Consider the following 8,651-nt stretch of genomic DNA (forward strand, 5'->3'; position numbering starts at 1 on the left):
ATCCTTGCATCCCAGGGATAAACCCCACTTGATCGTGGTGTATGATTTTTTTAATGTGCTGTTGCAGTCTGTTAGCTAGTATTTTGTTGAGGATTTTTGCATCTATATTCATCAGTGATATTGGTCTGTAGTTTTCTTTTTTTGTGACATCTTTGCCTGGTTTTGGTATCAGGGTGATGGTAGCCTCGTAGAATGAGTTTGGGAGTGCTCCGCCTTCTGCAATATTTTGGAAGAGTTTGAGAAGGATAGGTGTTAACTCTTCTCGAAATGTTTGATAGAATTCGCCTGTGAATCCATCTGGTCCTGGGCTTTTGTGTGTTGGGAGATTTTTAATCACTGCCTCAATTTCTGTACTTGTGATTGGTCTGTTCATGGTTTCTATTTCTTCCTGGTTCAGTCTTGGAAGATTGTATTTTTCTAAGAATGTATCCATTTCTTCCAGGTTATCCAATTGATTGGCATATAGTTGCTTGTAGTAGTCTCTCATGATCTTTTGTATTTCTGAGGTGTCCGTTGTGACTTCTCCTTTTTCATTTCTAATTCTGTTGATTTGCATCTTCTCCCTTTTTTTCTTGATGAGTCTGGCTAATGGTTTATCAATTTTGTTAATCTTCTCAAAGAACAAGCTTTTAGTTTTATTTATTTTTCTTATGATTTCTTTCCTTTCTTTTTCATTTATTTCTGCTCTGATCTTTATGATTTCTTTCCTTCTGCTCACTTTGGGGTTTCTTTGTTCTTCTTTCTCTAGTTGTTTGAGGTGTAGGGTTAGGTTGTTTATTCGATCATTTTCTTGTTTCTTAAGGTAGGACTGTATTGCTATAAACTTCCCTCTTAGAACTGCTTTTGCTGCGTCCCATAGGTTTTGGGTTGTTGTGTTTTCGTTGTCATTTGTTTCTAGATATTTTTTGATTTCCTCTTTGATTTCTGTAGTGATTCCTTGGTTGTTTAAGAGTGAATTGTTTAGCCTCCATGTGTTTGTATTTTTTGCAGTTTTTTTCCTGTAATTGATATCTAGTCTCATGGCGTTGTGGTCTGAGAAGATGCTTGATATGATTTCAATTTTCTTGAATTTGCTGAGGTTTGATTTGTGACCCAAGATGTGATCTATCCTGGAAAATGTTCCGTGTGCACTTGAGAAGAAAGTGTAGTCTGTCGTTTTTGGATGGAGTGTCCTATAAATATCAATGAAGTCGAGATGGTCTAATGTGTCATTTAAAGCTTGTGTGTCTTTATTTATTTTCTGTTTGGATGATCTGTCCATTGATGTAAGTGGGGTGTTCAAGTCTCCCACTATAATTGTGTTCCTGTCGATGTCCCCTTTTATAGCTGTTAGCATTTGCCTTATGTATTGAGGTGCTCCTATATTGGGGGCATAGATATTTACCATTGTGATATGTTCTTCTTGGATGGGTCCCTTGATCATTATGTAGTGCCCTTCCTTGTCTCTTTTAATAGTCTTTACTTTCAAGTCTAATTTGTCTGATATGAGTATTGCTACTCCAGCTTTCTTTTGACTTCCATTTGCATGGAATATCTTTTTCCATCCCTTCACTTTCAGTCTATATGTATCCCTTGGTCTGAAGTGGGTTTCTTGTAGGCAGCATATAGAAGGGTCTTGTTTTTGTATCCATTCAGCCAGTCTGTGTCTTTTGGTTGGAGCATTTAATCCATTTACATTTAAAGTGATTATTGACATGTGTGTTCCAATGACCATTTTCTTAATTGTTTTGGGTTTGTATTTGTAGGTGTTTTCCTTTTCTTGTGTTTCCTACTTAGAGAAGTTCCTTTAGCACTTGTTGTAAGGCTGGTTTGGTGTTGCTGAATTCTCTTAACTTTTGCTTGTCTGGAAAGCTTTTGATTTCTCCCTCAAATCTGAATGAGATTCTTGCTGGGTAGAGTATTCTTGGCTGTAGGTTTCTCTCTTTCAGGACTTTCAGTATATCCTGCCATTCCCTTCTGGCCTGCAGAGTTTCTGTAGAAAGGTCAGCTGTTATCCTGATGGGTTTTCCCTTATATGTTGTTTGTTGCTTTTCTCTTGCTGCTTTTAATATTTTTTCTTTGTGTTGAATTGTCGTTAGTTTGATTAATATGTGTCTTGGTGTATTTCTCCTTGGGTTTATTCTGTATGGGACTCTCTGTGCTTCTTGGACTTGGTGAATTATTTCCTTTCCCATGTTGGGGAAGTTTTCCACTAGAACCTCTTCAAATATTTTCTCAGACCCTTTCTTGTTTTCTTCTTCTTCTGGGATGCCTATAATTCGAATGTTGGTACGTTTAAGGTTATCACTGAGGTCTCTGAGGCTGTCTTCTAGTCTTTTTATTTTTTTTTCTTTTTCCTGCTCTGTGGTGTTTATTTCTCCCATTCTATCTTCCAACTCACTTATTCGTTCTTCTGCCTCAGTCATTCGGCTGGTTAGAGCATCTAGAGTATTTTTAATTTCAGTTATTTTGTTATCCATTGCTGTTTGTTTTTCTGAGTTCTTATGAACTGTTTCTTGTACTTTCTCTATTTTGTTATTGAGATTTTGTATCATTTTTACTATCATTACTCTAAATTCTTTTTCAGGCATTTTTCCTATTTCCTCCTCATTTATTTGGTCTTGTGGGTTTTTTTCCTGCTCCTTTGCCTGCATGGTGTTTCTTTGTTTCCTCATGGTTGTCCAAGCTTTTGGGGTTGCTTGTCCTGGTGATAGAGGTGTTTATAGAAGACTGTCCAAGCCTCAGACTAATGTCCAAGTATTGCATTAGACGAATATTCAGTCTAGGAAACACATACATGTATAAGACACACAATTATTGAATCCGTTAGGACATAAGGCTCTAGAAAGACCTGACAGAACCCCAGTGTGCTATCAGATATTCAAAGAGAAACCCAGCAGAAATTGACAACTGAAACAGAACAAATCAGAGACAAAAGCAAAAGCAAACAAACAACAAATAACACCCTACACATACAAACATCAATCCAGGGAGATTTTGTAAGCTAGGATCAAATATAGAAATGAGCTGGAGTACCACCAGAGAGAATGGAGATTCTCAGAATGTAATTAGACAACTGTACTAAGAACTAAGATAAAGACAAAAGCCTAATATTAATACCAAGGCAGTGCATCATCTGGAGAATAGAGCAAGGAGTCTGAGCAGACCGATAGTGTTGCTTATAAGTATGTTAAGATAAAATACACTTAAAATGGCTGGAAGAAAGGGGAACAGAAGAGTGTAATGTGGTTGGAAATATGCAAAGAAAAAGAAAGGAATAGAAGTGTATAAAAGAAAGGGATGAAAGGAAAGTATGAAAGATATTTTGTCTGTACTACCAAAAACTTAGCTAGATATAGAAGTATATAAAAAGGCAAAAAAAAAAAAAAAAAGGAATAAAAAATATCATTAAAAAATTATGTTTTAAAACTTGTAGATCCCTTAGGGCTAAGATCGTATTTAATAAATCAAAAAAAAAAAAAAAAAGAGAGAGAGAAAGAAAAAAAAAAAAAAATCCAGAACTGATCCCAGAATGGACCCGTTCAATAGGTATTGATACTACTATTTCTGTTTCCTTAGCGTCTCAGCTGTAAGTGTCCTTCTCCTTGCCTTGGGTTTTTTTTTTTTTTTTGCGTTATTCTGTGACCAGCAGAGGTTCCTTTATTGTTCGTCTGTAAGCGTCGGTGTGTGGGGAGGGAGAGGGTACAATAGTGGCTCCTTCTCCTGGGAGTGAGTGAGCAGTGGCGCACTGTTGTTTCAGTCAGGCTTGGAGGTGCCTGTTGCAGAGGGCGCTGGTGGCTCAGGCGTACACAGAAAGTCTTAGAGTTGGGCCTCTCTCGGGGTTTTTTCTTTTTGATGCTGGTTTTTTTTTTTTTTTTCTCTCAGCAGCCTCCCTGCTGCTGGCGTTGCAAGGAGTTTTAATCTAGCCCCGCCTGAGTGCCTGAGGGTGCTTGTTATCCCTGAGTGCCTTAGGTGGCCCGCAGGGCGTCTCTCCACTGCCTGTTGCAGAGGCGCCGAAAGAGAGGGAGAGGCTATGCGCGCGGCTCCTCCCCCGCGCCCGGGAGCCTGCAGCCTCCAGCCGCCATCATGGCCGGGCAGCTCTCAGGGACTGGCGCTGCTCTCCGCGGACCTCCTCCCTCCTGTGCTCTCGGTCCGTGACCCTACCGGCAACAATGTTTCTCCCCCTGAACCAGCTCTCCGGTTCCCACGCTCCCGCTCCTGGACCCTCCGTTCAGCCGCAGATCGACGTCTGGGTCCGGGAACGCTGAGCTGCGCTGCGGACCCTCCGTATGTTTCTCACTCCCTCCCGTCTGCCACAGCTCCGCCGCTTCACCCTCTTTGAGCCCTCGTAGATGCCTCCCTACCGGCTATGTCGGGCTCCCCGCAGCCCTTTCTGGTGTCCGAGGCTGTCTGCTGGTGTTCAGCTGGTTCTCTGTGGGAATGACTGCGTCCTTCCGTGCATTCCCAATGCATCTGTGGAGAGGGATGCACTCCACGTCTCTCTACTTCGCCGCCATCTTTTTCTCTCTCTATGTTTATTTTTGACCCATAGTGTATTAGTTTCCTATGGCTACCTCAACAAATTATCACAAACTGTGTATCTTAAATCAACAAAAATTTAGTTGCTCACAATTCTGGAGGCTAGGAGTCCAAAATTAGAATGTTAGTAAGGTCACACTTCCTCTGATAGTTCTAGGGGAGATTTCATCCCTTGTCTCTTCCAGCTTCCGTTGGCTCTATGTGTTATGTGGCTTATGTCTCTATAACTCCAATCTCTACCTCTGTCTTCATATGGCCCTCTCCTCTGTCTGCATTGGGTCTTTGTGGCTGCACATGGGCTTTCTCTAGTTGCTGCCGTGGGCAGGAGTTACTCTTCTTTGCAGTGCATGGGCTTCTCATCATGGTGGCTTCTCTTGTTGTGGAGCATGGGCTCTAGGCACGTGGGCTTCAGTAGTTGTGGCACATAGGCTCAATAGCTGTGGCTCACGGGCTCTAGAGCACAGGCTCAGTAGTTGTGGCTCACGGGCTTTGTTGCTCCATGGCATGTGGGATCTTCCTGGACCAGGGCTCAAACCCGTGTCCCCTGCATTGGCAGGCAGATTCTTAACCACTGCCCCACTGTCCCTCCACTCCTTTCTTAACCATCGTTAGTACCAGTGGCTAATTAACTGTTTGTGGGCTGTAGGGCCCCAGAGTCTTGGCAGAATTAATGAGCTTTACTCTCTATGGGATGGGTGTCATGGGATCTCTCCCTCCATCACCTCACCAAGCTCTCTTTCTACCTCCAGTGCCACTAGAAGAAGGTCTAACTTCCTGGACTGAGAAGGGGAGGTTGTTGGCAAAGAGCTACCTCTGGCCTCATCATCTGGCAGAATGATAGAGGTGGGATATGGTCAGTGCACAGCACTAGAGCCGGCCCACCTAGGCTCACATCTCAGCTCTGGCTATATTATTCTGAGCAAGTTACTTAACCAGCTTGTGTTTAAGATTCTTCATCTGAAAACAAAGGTATAATATCCAGGCAAGAGTATCCAGGGCACAAGTTTGTTGCAAAGTGCTTTGAAAAGTGTGGCAGCAACATTAGCCATCAATATTTTTACCTGAGACCTAACCTTCAACCCCTTCACGAGTGCTGCCTCTCCTTAGTCTGCTTTTAGTTCTCATTGTGAGGATCAAGTGGAGGCTCCAAACATTCCAGAGGCTCCTTGCCGTGGGGATGCTCTGGCAGCAAGGCAATGAGGTGATTCTGACTTGATTGTGGGTAAGATACAAGTTAATTCTTCTTCTGCAGCATCAATTTCCACACATCCTCAATAGTGGAGCCACCAGGAGCACAAGATTTGGAATCAAACGGGGTCTAGAAACCTGACCCTGGCCCTTATTGGCTATACAACCTTGAGCAAATTACTCAACTTTCGTGAAGCTGTTTCTTCCTCTGTAAATGGAGGATACTACTAACTACCTTGAAAGTAGTGAGAATACCTGTGAAAACCAGGTATTCAAGAAATGTTTAGCATAGTGCCTGGTATACAGGAAGTGCTCAATAGATGGTAACTGCTAAAGTAATAAGGTGATTATCATTATTGGATTGGGGAGCGGAATTGATATCTCATTTCCTTGTAGCACCTATTACATCACTAACTCTTTGGTGATCAACAAAGACATAAACACATCCATGAATACAAATGAGTAAAGCAGTGCTTGAATTTTGCTAATATCAGAGAAAAAAAAGACAAGAGAAAAAAAGGGGAGAGAAAAGATGCTCTGAAATAGAGAACAAGAGAGAACAAAAAGAAGATTAAAGGATAATGTAAATTGAAGAGACTGAAAAATAACAGAGTAAGAAAAAATTTACTGATAAGAAAGTACGTGATGTGAAGGAGAATTAGGATCACAGTTGACAGATGAATAAGAAGCAGTTGACTATTTTTTAGTGACGCAGAGAATGAGGCTATAAAACAACACAGGGATGAGTTATAAAAAATAATAATAATTAGAATAATAATGATTGCTTCTTCAGGGGAAGGAAGTGGGTGTGATCAGGGAGGGCCACACAGAATGCATCTAAGATTTAAATAGCCTTTTTCTAAATATTTAACAACATAAAAAATTAAAGTAAAAAATATTTATCCCTGAGAGTGAAAAGGAACAATGGGAAAAAGTAAAGGGAAAGAGACAAGTCTGGACAAATAAAGAGAAGAGATGGGGTTTTTAAACCCAAAGAAGAGACACTGCAATGGGTAGATACTGCCATCTTACTATGATCTTGCCAGGCACCTCCCCGTCAACTTGCCTAGTCCTGCCTTTCAACTGCCAGAGCGGCTCTACCCTGAGCTGGCCTCCTGTGCCCCAGCTCTCCTGCCTTTCAAAACAATACCATCACCTTCTCCAGGCAGCATTCCCTGATTTACCCACCCTTACTGCTCCTTTTCTCCACAGTTCTCTGTCTCTCATCCACCCAATATTTTTGCCTTACTTCCCTTCAGTTCTTAGGGTCTTCTGATAATGCCCAGTGGTCTCTCCAAAGTTTTTCGGGAGCGTGAGCCCATTTTCCCTTCCAGCCTATAAGCTCCTCCAGCATGGATTGACCGTATCGTCTGATATTTTGAAGCAGATCGCTTAGTTCAGAGGCTTAGAAGAAGTTGCTAAAGACACCAGAGTCAGACGTGAAATCTAAGTAAAATATGTGAACTAGATTCCTATATTAAAAAAAAAAAATTCTTATGAAGGACATTACTGGAACAATTGACAAAATTAAAATATGTACCGAACATCAGCTAATAGAGTTGTATCAATAAGTTTCCTGAATTTGATTATTGTTTGGTGTTTATTTAAGAGACCATCTTGTCTTAGGAAACACATACTGAAATATTACGGAGTGAAGGGTCACGACGCACATGACATACCTCCAAATGTCTCAAGGAAAAATTAATCTATGTCAATATATTGAAGGAGAATTATAATGCAAGTGAGTAAAAATATTAAAAATGGGTGAATTTTGATAAAGCGTACATAGGAGTCTTCGGAACCACTCTTACAACTTTTCTGTAAATTTAAACTTATTTTAAAATAAAAAGTTTTTAATCACATATGAATGAAACTAACCAAGCATTGTACAAAACCAAAACTCTGTTTAAATGCCCCAAATTCAATACGGTGTACTTTCACTACTAATTTCATCTTATATGAAAAGGTAGCATTTCATGTCCAAACCTCAGTTCTTATGGATCTTTTGCTGTTACAGAACCAGACAATAATCATTTTTTAAAGGACACTATGTTTTTTCTTATTTTCCACATTACACATAATGGGAAGTTTAAATTGGGGATTTTCATTTGCAGAGGGATTTTTTAGTTTAATAAATCATAGTGATTTTTTAAAGATTAAGGTCAGCCATTGATCTCTCTGGGGATTTGGCTAATTACACACAGAGAAGAAATCTTCACAGTCCATATTTCGGTTGCTGGTAGAATCCCCTGCAAAGATGTAAAGTAGATAGAACACAAATGATTCTAGGAAACTCATGCCTATCATTAGAAAGTAAGATTAATTCTACAGAAATGTTTGTAATCAGAAAATTCCCTCAACACACATTTCTTTGTAAATTCCGTCCATACATAATAAAGGGAAAATTCAATAGCACAGTGCTCAGAATATAATAAGTACTCAATAAATGTTTGCTGAACTAATCAATATGAATTAATTAAACCATATTTCTTTTTTTTTTTTTTTTTTTCTTTTTTTTTGGCACACGGGCTTAGTTGCTCCGCGGCATGTGGGATCTTCCTGGAGCTGGGATCAAAGCCGTGACCTCTGCATTGGCAGGCGGATTCTTAACCACTGCGCCACCTAGGAAGCCCCTTAAACCATATTTCATATCAGCTTTCTTTGCCTTCAGCCAGTAAGTCTGAGGTACCAGTGTAAAGCTTCATCTGTTTTTTAGCACATTCATGGTTTCCTCCATTCTACTAGACAATGTTTGACCTGGTGACACAGGGGAAGAGAAGGAGCTGCTGGATGGTGATGTACCTGGGGATGCTGGGTGACAGGAACGGGAAGAGAAACGTCTACCTGGTATGATCTGACAAGTACCCAGGGTGAGTTGTTATAAGACAGGTGGGAACACACACTCAGACTCCTCTCATCCCTCTAGGTCTGTACAGGAACAGGCC

This window comes from Hippopotamus amphibius, chromosome 11, assembly GCF_030028045.1.
Source record: "Hippopotamus amphibius kiboko isolate mHipAmp2 chromosome 11, mHipAmp2.hap2, whole genome shotgun sequence".
Classification (NCBI taxonomy): domain Eukaryota; kingdom Metazoa; phylum Chordata; class Mammalia; order Artiodactyla; family Hippopotamidae; genus Hippopotamus; species Hippopotamus amphibius.